The sequence below is a fragment of the Culex quinquefasciatus genome, chromosome 3 (assembly GCF_015732765.1).
Source record: "Culex quinquefasciatus strain JHB chromosome 3, VPISU_Cqui_1.0_pri_paternal, whole genome shotgun sequence".
NCBI lineage: Eukaryota > Metazoa > Arthropoda > Insecta > Diptera > Culicidae > Culex > Culex quinquefasciatus.
In genome coordinates this window covers 108801416-108816735 of record NC_051863.1, presented here as the reverse complement: position 1 = coordinate 108816735, position 15320 = coordinate 108801416, and positions in this window count along the sequence as shown.

Genomic DNA, 15320 nt, shown 5'->3' with positions numbered 1-15320 from the left:
ATGATAAAGCTTTCCAGTTGGATTTTTTTTGTAACGCAGTGCAGGAAGTTGCAGAAGTGTTGAATTAAAGACCGAACATAACTGTGGCACAGCTGAGTGGTGATGGTCGTTTAACGCGCCAAGCATTTCCAACGTTTCCGCATATTATGTCCTAGTAGCACATTAGACCTGGTTTAGGGTAGACGCCGAAGTAGGAGACGCCGGTTCCATCACGCATCATGACCTGCCTGCTGCTGTTTAGATCCGAAACGGACCTCCAAAAAACTGTCATGCATCATAAAACATACATTAGAGTTTCTTCGAGTTTCTGCTGCTGCTGCTGCTGCTGTCCGAGGTGCTTCTCGATCAAAAGGAAAACCATTATAAAAAAGGCCGAGCGTGAAGAGCAGGAAAAAAAGCCACGAAAAATTGTTCAGAAGCAAACAACCCCCGAAAATAAACATCATAGACCGAACCACGGTCGCAGCAGCGCGCTTCAACTGGATTAGAGAGACAGCTTGTGCTAACCAGGGCTTTGGGTTTTTTTTCTCGGTTTGGTTTGGTTTCAATTCGTTTGTTTCTTCGCTTTGCTATGGGACAGCCCCGTATGAGTAACGAGTCGAGCATAGCGAAAATAAAATAAAATTAATTACCGGAAGAAGGTGGATTTATTGCGCGCCGGACAAGCACAACATTTTTGGCGGAAAGCCCGCGCGTGGTTTAACGTGGTTGTGTCGATACAATTGATGTGTTAGATGGAAATGAACAAATATTTAGAAAAAAATCCTCAGCCAGACCAACTCGTTTTTTCTAAGCACCACAGGTAAATTTCCAATCAATCAGATGTGGTAGATAAAATTTAAAAATGATAAAAGAAATCTATCAGTTCAGAACAGTTTCGGGGAAACAAAATGCATTGATCTCTAAGACAAAGTATACACGCACACTTTTTCGAAAATTATGAAAATATGTATTCATTAGAGCTGGAAATTTGGATATCCGTATGAAACTATAAAAAATTGAACTAACATACACCAGGTCCTGCCAACTGTCAATCCCGTCTATAAGGCGACTCTGAGAAGAAACAAAAAGGTCGTAGTTCCTAACCTTGTCCTGTCGAACACTTAGTTTTCCGACCTTGCCTTTTCAAAAATTGTATTTTAATTGTTATTTTCTAATTCCTTTAAAACAAATTTGCCCGATAAAAACGTGTGGTTGGATGAAACAAGACAAGGCTTTTTGAGTCCAGTTGGTTAAAATAAGTTTCTAGCTGATCAAAAGCTTACAGAAACCTGAATTAAAAACATTTCACTTGGATGAATATTATTTTCATACTCACTCAGAGCAATATTATTCGTGAAAGACTTAACATTTTGTAAACTGAGTACCGTAAACTGGGGTCAATCGGGACACATGGGGCGAATTGGGACAGCAGTTTTAACCATGTTGGAGCACAATATTTTGATTTCTCTGGTTGGTTTCGGTTAGAACAGACTCAGGCCAATAAAATGTGTACATCCATTTCCAAATTTAAAAGCTTTAAGTGCTCTAAAAACTGCTGTCCCTATTCAGACTGTAGTCCCGATTCACCCCAGATTACGGTATAACAAAATATTGCAGGATCATAAATATTTGATTCAGCAATTGCATAATTGTTTAAAAGTTTTCCATATGCCATGGAATCATATCGGCTAACTGTTCGGATTTTAGTTTGGCAATAGTCGATAGCCTTAACTTCGAATTAAGACTGAATCAACCGATGACAGTTTAAATGAAAATTTTTGGTAATTCATCAATTTTTTAGGTTTTTTTTCTTCTCACTAGGGTAATCACTTAGCTCTATCTGTTGGAGCTGTAAAAATGTAATTTTTTCGAAGTTTACAACGATTTTAAAATTTCAGTTGTTTACCCAATTTAAAAGAAAAAATAAATGAAATAGTTTAAAAATTATTGTCAACATTTTTTTCCAAATTCAAAAATGTGTCTATCATCAATCCCCACGAAAACAGTATGATTCGAAAAAAAAGTTCTCCGATCGGGCTCAAATTTTTTCTGGGGGATCCTGGGCTGAAATAATTCACCGGCATTTTTTTTGTTTGGCCATTAGGGTGACCTACACCCTGTTAGGGTGGTCCGAAAAATGGCAATTTAAGAAGATTTTCGCAAAAACCACTTTTAAAAAAAATCATATCTCCACGCCATTTCATCAGATTTTAGCTGTCCTAGACGCAAAAGAATGGTGTTTAGTTTGGCTTTTTGGAAAAAATGATTAGAAGTTTCAAAAATCTAGATAAACATTTGAAAAAATCGTATGAAAACTTAAAATGCTGTTTTGAAGGTCTCGGGACCAAAGAGCCTATGTTTGAAAATATTTTTATCGGATTCCTCGGAAAATTTCACATAACTTATCAAAAACTGGTGAAGTTATGTTTTCGATACTCTGAGATATGATTTTTTGAAAATAAAAACTGGGTTTTTCGACGTGCCACGCACAAAAATGGAAAAATGACGAAAACGGGAAAACCCGACTTTTTCACTAAAACTGCGATAACTTGAAAATGTCAGCGATGACCTATACATGTTAGGGTACCAAAATTTTTGTGACCGTTTTAGAACTCATTTCCAAAAAAATGATGAAATTTTTGAAGAAATTTGTTATTTTGAAACACATTTCGTATAGTGACAAAAAAAAACTTGAACTAAACCTTTTTTTTTAATTGTAAAATCACTTTACAGATGGACTAAGAGGTAATTATGGTCCTTAATCATGATTCCCAGGTCCATTTCCGATATCTCGTGACGGTGAGGCGGTTCGACTCCTTAAATTTTTTGGATTTCACTAAGACACGTTTTTCTGTGAATTGTAGCTCGAACCCGAGAAGTGATAGACATTTGGCGGCAAAGGGACTTTTGTGTTAAACAGGATGTACTTGGTGGCGACCCTAAAGTATAAAATAAATATTTACATGAATATGCAATAACTCCTCTTCAATGTTGTTTTTTAATCTGGAATGAAATTTTTCATTTCTAAATTACGTGGTTTTTGTATAAGGGGTTTGGATGTATTATCCACGAGTTATCAGCATTCAACGTGAAAGTTTTTTGAAATATGTAGTGACTTTCATTTTTTATTGATCAAAAGAATATATACATTGAATCTAGAATAAACTGCAAAATTATAGTCAAAATTTGATAAAAAAACCCTGAACCATTAGGCATAAAAAATGTTAAAATTTACCAGTGTAAAAAATCATGTGTTTTTTTTAAATAAATCTTTCAAATTTTTCAAAACTCTAAATTCACGTAAATCGACAAATATCATCGAAATTCACCCTCTAATGAAGTGTTTCTGAAACGCTCCATTGATACCGCAAACAACACCCAAATCAACAACCACCGAAAATTGCTCATCCTACACACTGTGTTATCGCGACTTAGGCCACACAATCCTTCCTCTCTGGCTGTCTGACTCTGTGTGTGACTGCACTTTTGCACCGGGCTCTGGTGGTTCGTTCATAAATCTTCCGCGAGTTCCATCAATGACCAAATGCTTGGGCAGGTAGCCACGATGAGCGCGTTTGTTCGAGCAGTGTGGATCGGAGTTGAAAAATTATGCCACTTTTCAGGATCAGCCCCCCGATAGGAGATTCATCATCCTCGAGGTGCCTCATTTGGGCGGCTGACGGGGGCAGAGAGTTGTTGTTGTTTGAGCAAAGGATTAAAATGCAGTGTTTTAGAGATACATTTTTCGGTGGACAGTGGGTGAGAATCGTTTTGTTGTGTATTTTCGTTAACCCTCGACAGTCACTTTTGATGCAGCAAAAGGTAGAAGGTTCTAAAATTTTAGGAAAAAAAACTGATTAACTCAGTGTTGATGCAATGGATCGATTTAGTCTAAGAAGGGTAAGTCATGTGGGTTTCAAAATTCTCTTTTAAGAAGAAGCGAATAAATTAGACAAATGTGTCGTCAGTCTCGGCGATACAGTCGCGGCTTTATTATTTTAATGCTTTAGGTAGCATTTTATTTAATGATGCCCGTAATGATTGGCCATTTATCTTTGCTTCTGTGCGCCGGCGGATTGTATCCGGTGGTTCCTTTCCCCTATCCCAGGATAAAGCCGGCAGGTCCTCCACAGGTTCCAGCCATAGACACAGTTGACGAAATAATTTGGTAGTCAAAGTTTTATGCAGATTAGGACGAAAAAAGGGTTCGTCCGAGGGGAGGGTGCCAAGTGGCTGGCGGAGAGAGACATGATTTGTTTTGGTCACTTTGCAAGACCGGATGAGGCCCGAAATTCCGTACAACAAGCTCGGTTGGCCGCCCCTTGTCGGATCTTGTTCCTTGTTTTCGCGCGCGCTTTTTCGAGTTGAAGAAGTGCTAAATCGATTTTCAATGTCGCGCGTTGGCGGCGACAAGCGAGGTGCGGATTAGGTGAAAAATGGCTGTTTAATTTAGTTGTGACTTTAAAGGGGAGAAATTTGTCGGCTTCTTGCTGCAAAAAACGAGGAACGGAAACATAATTAAAGCGACCATAATGTGGGCATTCAGGGCAAAAGAGTTTAAGAGACTAAACAGAAGCCCAATTTCAAGAAAATGAAGACTGTTGATCTGTGGTTTTATTGCAGTTACAATTTAAATTGACTTTTGAATAGCCCTAATTCAGAATAAAGTTTAAACATTTGCCTACCTCGTATTATTTAAGTGAATGTTCATCAATTTAAAATGCCTTCAAATACTCATTTAGTTTCAAACTGCTTTCAAACCACTCAGCCCGGCTTTAATGAAGTTCTTTGCTTAGTAGTGCAGCACCGAGCACCGATCGTCTGACCTTGAAACGTAAATTAAATTAACCTGTTTAAAGCGAATTACCGGGCGTATAAAACAAATAATTAACGATTTATAGACATGCAAACACGTCTCCCACTAACTCTCTCGTGAGTGCGCAAATTAAGTGCATCCTGGCTGAGCCACAACACCACACCTCAAGTAACTGGAACTGTGTGATGACTATACAGCCTCAAGTCCAGATCGGTGAGGTTCGTCGCCTGTGTGGTGGAAATTTGAGGGAAAGTGTGTTCGAACATTTTGTGAAATCTTTCCTTCAAATTATTAAAAAAACACTTCTCCGTAATCAGAATCATACAACTAAACATGAGCAGGCAAATCATCTGAAAAATGTGAGGCTCTGCAGATGCATTGGTCCCCCCAAATTTACTGCAATTTCTTTTTGAAATTATTATGTCCCTTTATGATATCATGTCGAGGAATTCTTGGTGCCCTCTGCTTAAATTATAGGTTTTGAATTCAGGAACAATGTTTTCGTAGACAAGACAAACTATTAAATACTTTCTCACACCGCATTAAACACGGTTTAGGGTCTCATACATCGCCATTAAACTAATTAAAACTTTGAAAAAGTAGTTCAAAACTTATGTTTCAAAAATGTGTTTCCCCATACATACATCCGGATGTCAGATGAGCGGCCAGAAATCAACTCAAGAACCGTAATTTCATACATTATTTCTGGAGTTTTTTTGAAAAGGTCCAATAAACCAAATTTCCAGTTTTTGCTTTTTGGGTGTTTTTAGAACCGCCTTGAGTCAGGGGTATTGAAAAACACCCAAAAAGCAAAAACTGAAAATTTGGTTTATTGGTCCTTTTCAAAAAAAACTCCAGATTTCAAAGGTAATTGCGAAATATTTCCGACTTAAACGATAACTTAAGATATGACAAAACTAATTCATGTTATGACCACTTATTTAATATTTCTGTAATTTATTTATGCCGAATTCCACTAATCAGTTTGAAAACTTTGTAAGGCTTCTTAATTTACGAGGCTAAAATTTTGAAGATATGGCAACCCTATCTCAAGTCTTTTACACTTAAGTCATATTGACATACTTTACGAGGATGAATCTCAGTTTGATCAAGATGGTTCCCAAAGAGTTGACAAATCAGAATAAAATCATAGTCGAATCTTTTGTGTGACCAATTAATGTTCAGCAGTAGGGAAGGCATCAACCATATAAGTGGAATAAGCCAGTCAAAAAAAAAAAAAAAAAATACGCTTGAAATCAGTACACATTATGCGCAATTCTCTAACAAAATCGGAAATGGATATTGATTATATATTTTTTGGTTTAATTTTGTTGGGTCCTTTCCTATGACCGAAGAAGCTATTTATTGCCATTGCTTCACCCATAAAAGGGTTCATACCATTTTACAATGTGTTCATACAATAATGGAAGGTAAACACTCGAAATAATTTTTTGTATTTTTTAATCCGACTGAAACTTTTTTGGTGCCTTCGGTATGCCCAAAGAAGCCATTTTGCATCATTAGTTTGTCCATATAATTTTCCATACGCATTTGGCAGCTGTCCATACAAAAACGATGTATGAAAATTAAAAAATCTGTATCTTTTGAAGGATTTTTTTTATCGATTTGGTGTCTTCGGCAAAGTTGTAGGTATGGATATGGACTACAGTGAAAAAAATGATTCACAGCAAAAAAAAAAGTTAAATCCATTTTCAGGTGACTTTTTTTGAAAATAGTCGCAGTTTTTCATTTTTTTAAATTAGTGCATAGTTTGCCCACTTTAGAAAAAAATATTTTTTAAATGCTGAGAAAATTCGCTATATTTAGCATTTTTGAACTTTGTTAAAACGACCCCTAGTTGCTGAGATATTGCCATGCAAGTGTTAAAAAAACAGATAAATTGATGTTTTCTTAGTCTCACCCAAACAACCCACCATTTTCTAACGTCGATATCTCAGCAACTAATGGTCCGATTTACAATGTGAAAATATGAAACATTCCTAAAATTTTCCGATCTTCTCGAAAAAAATATTTTGAGTCAAGACTAACATTTCAAATGGGCTAATATTCAATATTCCGCCCTTTTGAAATATTAGTCTTGGTTTAAAAATTTTGAAAATATTTTTTTTCGAAAAGATCGGAAAATTTCACGAATATTTCATATTTTAATATTGTAAATCGGACCATTAGTTGCTGAGATATCGACATTAAAAAATGGTGGGTTGTTTGGGCGAGACTCAGAAAACATCAATTTTTCTGTTTTTAAACACTTGCATGGCAATATCTCAGCTACTAAGGGTCGTATCAATAAGGTTCAAAAAAGCCAAATATAGAGAATAGAGACAAATTTCAGCTTTCCAAAAAAAAATTTTTTCTATAGTGGGCAAACATGTGCACTAATTTAAAAAAATGAAAAACTGCGACTATTTTTAAAAAAGTCACCTAAAAATGGATTTAACTTGAAAACGATGCAAGTTATCAAAATTTCACTTAAGTACTTTTTGATTGCAAATTTGATTTTATATCGAAAAATGAAGTTGAAAAATTTCGATTTTTTGAAAAAAATCAGTATTGATTCAAAAATTCATAACACATAACTGGAAATTTCTGAAAAGTTGGCATTTGATGTCCTCTAAAACATATCAGAAAAGGAAAAAATATAAATATTGTTTTTTTTGCAAAGCAAGTTTTAGTGACAAAAAGTGAAATTAAAGATCACCATTTTTTTTGCTGTGTATCATATTTTTCAGCGTAGTGTAGTATGAACATATACCTACAAATCGATCAAAAAATTCCTTCAAATGATACAGATTTTTGAATTTTCACATATCATTCTTGTATGGACAGCTGCCAAATTTGTATGAAAAATTATATGAACGAACTAATGATGCAAAATGGCTTCTTTGGGCATACCGAAGGCACCAAAAAAGTTTCAGTCGGATTAAGAAATACAAAAAAAAACTAATGACCGAAATCTGAGAGAACTGCTCTATTGTTAACAGCATTTAAAAAAAAATACATTAAACATTGTTTTATTTGAATAGTGTGAACTTTATTAAACATTTGCAAGAGATAGTTAATGCAATTTACGGTCGTTGAAGGTATCCTTCATTCTTGTGGCAATGACAGTCAATGATGGTTCTGAATTCAGGGTTCAGAAATGCTTCTACAAACAACACAATGAAAGGCAATTTTTGATTGAAACATTTTGAATCGAGATTTGAATGTTTTTTCTAAAACGAACATGGCCGCCAAATGGCCGATCGGTGATGATGCCTTCCAGAGCCTTAAAATTCAAAAATTAAATAAACACATCGGTAATGCACTTTAGCTCAAAATTTAGCACTCTTGGTGCACTTAAATATAATTAATTTAAATAAATAAATAAATCGAAGAGGGTGAAGTTTAACGAACTCGTTGTCTGCTTATTTATGCGGAAAAGTCTTAATCATAACCTACAACTTTGGTGAATATAACTAATCAAAGAAAGTTCAATAACGATTCTAAATTAAAATGTTAAAAAACGCGATAAAAATATTGCGAAAAGCTAAATTTTTGATCCTCAGTAAATGTCATTGAAAAACTAGCAGAATTAATGAAAATGTGTTTTTAATTTCAAATATGATCTGACCCAAATATTTGATGTTAAGAAAACCAACCCACCGTCAAGACCCGATCTTTATTAACAGTTTTTCTGAAAAATGTTGTTATATGTTTCAAAAAATTTCAAATCCCTTTCTGATTTATAACAGTTTAATTACAATTTACTTTTCTATGTTTCGTCTCCTTAACAGTTGCTCCTTATTTTAAAACCATCTCTCGACAAAACATTCTACGATGTCGCAAACACGAAATACACTAATCAGTCAGTCTAGTTTAGCACAGAGCGTCCATCCCTCGGCTAAGCTTGCCGTTTTTTGGCTCCCAGTTCCGCCCAATGTGGTGTCGTCGTCGTCGCCTACTGATCCGACGAACTTCCAAAGGGAACCAACCGTTTCCGATCAAAACTCCCGCGCCAGACTACTGGGATGCCACACACCACACACGGCGTTGGCGTGGCCAACTCATCATCACCATTCCATTGTGGGGCGCACTCGGCGGTTTGGCATACCGTCAAGTGGCGTTCTTGGGCCGGCCAGGGCTTGGCCGTCTCTGCGCCATCGGAACGGATGCGACCGCAGCACGAAACGTCCACCAGAAACCAGCATGCAAGTTGTGAGTGTGTGTGTGGCTTGTATGTGTATGAATATCGGCATAATATGTAGGTCTCTGTACCGAAACCGAGAACAATTAGGGGTGCATAATTATACATAAATTAAAGTGAGTTTGCCTTTTTTGTGAAGTTGCTGCCGGTTGCCGTTTGAATGAGCGCGGTTTGCACACTTGACTTTGCTGAACTTGCTTGCCACACACTGTTGTTGTTGTTCTGTTGTACACATGCCCCGTAATGGGTACGTTCTGACGGGGACCGGACTCTCTTCCCCGGGGTGTTCTAATGTGACCGATGGTGACGAGATTTTTTGTTCCCCGCGCTTTCGATCGGCATTTTGGTTCCGGAATCCGGCTTGGGAAATGTGTATAATTTCAGACTTTTTAGAATAATTTTGCTTGGTAAACAGTCAGTGCTGCCGGAAGGTGTTTATTGAAAGACCGGGACCGTAGTGCTGGACGGTCGTTGTAGTGGACACCAGAGGTGAATTATCAGCAGAAAACACCGAGTTTGTTGCAGCACTTTTCCAGAGACTTTGAATGCAAATTGTGCTGGCTAATGTTTAAAATGTTTCAATTTTGAGCCTTGAGTACTGCATACAAACGAGTTATTTAAAAATTAATCATCAAAATAATAGAACATATGAACTTTGCAGCACTGAAATGGGTGCTGAAAAGTTGAACTTTTCAGCACTAGTATCTAAAAGTAAAATTTTTCAATATTTTTTTTTGTTTTGAACGTTTAATTTACTTAGTACATGGATGTTTGATATCAAATTCCATTCAAAAAGCGTTTCTCGGAATTGCAAAAATGTTGCAAGCATAAACTACTATTAAAAAACATAGTATGCCAAAAAACAAGATTGTTCAATCGACTTCTTGAAACATTTTGAATTTCCTCATTAAAACACCCAGTTCATTCAAATCGCTTATCACAATTCAATGCTCACGCAAAGTTCTTCCACATGCTTACCTCGTTACAGTCAGTTTTCCATTTTTCTTCGTTGAAGTCTCCCAAGGAATTCCGCACAAAGAACTGTAATTGCGCGTTTAGATCCAAATCGATACCAACCAACCGACGACCTTCCCCGAACTCCGACCAGGGCGGTAGACTACTAAAACTTCCCTAACGACCTATTTAAAGCGGAACCATCCCTGCAAGTCGACAGCAGTCTTCTAGTATCGATCAGCTGAAGAACTCACACGGGAGGGGGTCGGGTCATGTGTCTTCCCGAAATTGTTTTAAAGCCTCTCTCCCACCCCCTCATGTGGCTTGATGGGTTGGTTTGCAAAACCGATTGTTTATTTTATCGATTTTCCAGCCAACCCTGAATACTAAAACATTTCCGCGCCGACGACCGAAGGCAAATAGGGCTCAACCCGGTGTAAAAAAAAGACACAGTGTCTGTAGGCCCAAGGCTAGAGGGCACTCTGCTGGCAGAAAAGTGAGTCCTGTAGGTTCATCCTGGTCGTGCTTTATCGCATTTCATCACCCCTCTTCGCCGTCGTCCTGTTAAGGATTCCACCCGGTGTATATGTTTGCCTGTGTGCGTTAGGGTGATGTTTTCAATAGTCTCTCGTTATTCATCCAAAGTCGTTCTCTTCTTGCTCTCTTTTTGCGTCCTGAAGGATTCCAATCAGAATTCTTTTGAAAACACGTAATCGTATTAGATGGTGCTGATGATCGTCGGCCGAGAAGGGTGAAAGGATTCAACCACCCACTCTAGAGGGAGGGGGGGGGGGGGGGGGAGAGGAACGAGGGCATCAACGAGAGTGAAAATCAATTTATTCACCACATTCAAATTTAACAGGCACACCGACACCGACACAAATGCCATTGTTGTGGCGCGGCAAGTGCGGGGGAGTGGTGTTGAAATAATCTACAACACAATACAATAGAAGCCGGCAGCGGCAGGGCAGGCAACAGCAGGGTGGCGACTCACTCCGTTTTGCCTTCCTCACCTCAATGAGGAAAGGCTTTAAAATCACTCGAAAAATCTGGAATTTTTTTTTAATAGGTCCAATAAACCAAATTTTTAGTTTTAGCTTTTTGAGTGTTTTTTAATACCCCTGACTCAAGGCGGTTTAAGAAACACCCAAAAAGCAAAAACTGAAAATTTGGTTTATTGGACCTTTTTTTAAAAAAAAACTCCTGAAATGAACTACTTTATTCCACATCGTAGGCCCACCTTCACGTATACCTATCGAATCAGAATCAAATTCTAAACAAATGTCTGTGCGTGTGTAACTCTGTAAGTCCGTGTACGAAAAATATGCACACGATTATCTCCGAACTGGCTGATCTGACTTGGACCATTTTGGTCTCACCCTAGTCAATATTATGAAGTTTAGAAAAGTACTTCAAAAGTTATGCTAAAAAACGATTTTAGCTAAACTTCGGAAAATTGTAAAAAGGGTGTTTTTCGTCATGTTATACAAGGTATTCAAAAGACCTTTCCAACAAGCCCAAAACTTTGAAGTTCTGACAACCCTATTGAAAGTCATTACCACTTAAGTGTTATTTCTACACTTTTTAGTGGCCGGATCTCAGATATTTTGATGAAAACGTTGACCAGATCTACCATGCCACCTATCGTTGGATGGGTAATCAAGAGATCTTTTCAAAGAGTCCAAAAGATTGAGAATCTGACAACCCTATCGAAAGTTATAAGTACTTTAGTGTTTTTAGTTACCTTTTTTTAGGCCGGATCTCAGATATTTTGATAAAAATAAGTGTTATTTATACCACCTAAAGGGGGATTTAGTAAGGGTTTTGAGTCTAAATCTAGGTTATCGGACAAAAAAAATGTTACAAAATTGAAATTACAGGCCACGGTATCAACATTTGAATGAAAAGAGTGTTTAAAAATGCATTATATACAGTGTTGGTATCATCGCGCTCTCGCAAGAAAATTTTCTCTCTATCGAGTTCTCGCCGCGAGTCTCGAGCTGCCGAGAGAAACTCACCGATTGCCCGGGCTCTCCTCCGCTCGCGAACGGGCTTTCTCGCGAGCCAGAATTGCCCGTTCGCGAGAAGTTGAACGTGTTAGAAACGAACAAAAAACAACACAGCGATTGAAGTTACACCTCTATACCATCGCCTGGTTCGTATTCATAAGCCTGATAAACAAATTGCTAGCTTAGGGCGAACGGCTAGCACGAGGCGCTCGCGAGCGCTCGCGGCGAGAGCGAGAACGCGAACGAAAATGCGAGCGCGAGCGAGAAGAGAAAAGTACTACAAGTTCTCTCCCTCGTTCGCGAGCGAGAAATGCTTTCCTTCTTCTCGCTCGAATTCCAACAATGATTATATACCTGTCAAGTTGTTTTGCAATCATTAATTTCCAAGATTTCTAAATATTGACGAAACTTTTGTTTTTGGGATCAAAAAAGTTTTTGCGGTGCTGCACATTGTAATTTCTTAAAAGTTCAAAATATTTTTAATTGAGCCCAAACAACCTAAATATGATTATCAATGCCGGAAAAGGCATTTTAGATTGTTCTCAGTTGATTAGATTTCTATTTCCGTTGAAATTTTGATGTTTTTTTAATTTTAATTTTTTTGACCATTTTGAAGGAGGAAGCGGGGCTGGTGACTTTTTTGTGATTTTCATTGTATGCACCAATTGATTTATTTAGTTTTGTTTACAACCATTATTAATCTACGGACAATGATAAGTCATTTTTGGTCGTTTGACATTACACCTGCAAGTGTAGTAGTGTAATCGATGTTCCGCTGAATTATTTTTTCATTTTCTTTTTACCGATTTTTCGTGCGCCAGAGAGGATAGTCATGTTCCCTTCCGATTTTTCCTCATGATGAGCGATAAAAAAATATCTTTTGATGAAGATTCTCACATCGCTGTATTGCTAAAAATAAACTTTTCAGAAAATGCCAGAGTTTGAATAAAATATTAATTCAATAATGGTGCCGATGCTTAATACTACATGACTTAATGCCTTCAACAAAGGAAATCGCTTCGATGAAGGGGTCTTAGTAACCTTTCTTTAGTTTTTCATTTCTGGGCTGCAACTATTTTTTAAAATTTAAAACGTAGGTTTCTCAACTTTGTGGTCTGGTCATATATTAAAGTTATGGACATTTATTTTACAAGTTTAATTTTTAAAATTTCCACAGATTGCCACAAATTTATTGCGTGTAGAAATCTGAAGTTTTTTTTTTAAAGGTCCAATAAACCAAATTTCCAGTTTTTGCTTTTTGGGTGTTTTTGAAACCGCCTTGAGTCAGGGGTTTTGAAAAGACCCAAAAATCAAAAAGTTAAAATTTGGTTTATTGGACCTTTTCAAAAAAAAAAAAAAAAACTCCAGAAATATACTCATCTAATGTCGCTTATTATAGTCTCAAACAAATTTCCTGAGAATCGAGAGGCTCAAAAATGGCTGGCTTCATGCTCATCTCCACTTTATTGAGGGAAAATAACATTCCAGTGGAAAACAAATATTTCCCAGGAAATGCAAAAAAGTCAACTATCTGCAAAATTTGATTTATAAATAATATAAGATCAATTAACAAAATTTAAAAATTTTCAATGGCCTAACGATTTTTTACAGTGCTTAAATTATAAGTGTTTTCCCTGTTTTCCTATAAAATATTATGTTGCCAAATGTTTCAATAAAAACGTGTCTGTATATTTAACAATCAAAAAATATGTTCTCCTAATTTTACCATAATTTGGGGCGAATCGGGACTTCTGAATAGGGACAGCAGTTTTTAGAGCACTTGTTGGTCTGAGTCTGTTCTAACTGAAACCAACCAGAAAAATCAAAATATTGTGCTCCCAGTTTACGGTTCTCATACTTCTTAATTTAAGAACGTTGAAAATGAGGAAAATTTAGAACTAAAAGAAAAAAAATAACTACAAAATTTCAATGCAAATTACTACTAATGCCTAAAAAATCAATGCCTGAGGCATTGATAAAAGTTCATTTTTTTTTAAACGAGTCCAAACATGCTAAATATGATTATCAATGCAGAAAAAGGCATTTTAGATTGTTCTCAGTTTATTAAACTTCTATTTCCATTGAAGTTTTGATGTTTTTCGAAAAAATAATTTTTGGTCCTCTGATTTTTCGAACCAATTTTGAAGGCGACATAAGCTTTGGAAAATATTTGCAATGGCCTTAATGGTTTTAAAAATAATATGTTTTTGTTGAGATTAAAATATGTATTACATACTAAAAAATTACCATTTAAAAGAAACTGATTTATAAAGATTTATTTCATGTTTTGTGTTCTAAGCCTGCTAAATTTCCTATCTAGTTATTATAAGAGAGCACAGAGGCGTCGATGAATTTATTAGCATTTGTCTAAAAATAAATAAATAAAATACGATAGAATACAATTTTCCATCGCTTTGAATGAAAATGATGATTTATGCTGATTGCATACTAGATTTCACTACGTTTTTGTGATTATTGAATAGTTTAGTTAACCAAGGCAAGGCAGCGGCTATGTTTAACGCAAAACATTTCTGTAAAGAAATATTCAATTTTCTGAATGACTTATCATCTCAGGTTTTTTTAAACACAGTTAAGCTACAAACGAAAAAAAAAAATCAAATAGTTTATGAATTCAACTTAATTTGAACGTGATAAAAATGGTTTTAGTTATCCGTTATCAATACATCATACAGAACATAAAAATAAATAAAATATTGAATGAAATCTTATTATTGCACCTCAAAAAACATTTCTCCGACATTAAAATATCCCTTTTCAAGTGGCCACCCTGCCACCGCCAGGACTCGTGCAAAACATTCCAACAATCGGGTCGTCGTTGTCGTCGCCGTTCCGTTGGTGAGTGCCTCCAGGGCATGTTCCACTCAGTCGACTTGTGTCACTCTCTTCGGGGGCTCCGGAGGGCAACAGAAGAACAGAAAAGTTCCAAAAAAGCGAGCGCAAAAACCCACCGAGAGCAATTTATCGATTTTCCAATTTACTTTCAAACTAGAATTAAATTTCACTTTAACACGAGAGGGAGCGCACGCCTGCGAAAAGTGCCATTTAAGTTCGAGGGGTCCATCACCTCTTCAACAACGTTGCAAAGTGAGTGAGTGAGTGCGGTAAAGTAAGACGACAACCACCGTATTATTGACTTGTGGCTGTGGCTAGGTTTTTTTTTGACGTTCGAATTAGAAATTCAAATTTTTAGCAAACTGAATACAATAACCTCACCTCACACTCGATAGGTCTGATGTCTGCAACGCGGAGTGCACTTGCAGGGTCCGAGGGCAGGCCGGCGGGCAAACTCGCAATGTCCATCCTTCTTTTTTTTTGCTGTAAACTAGACTTTGGT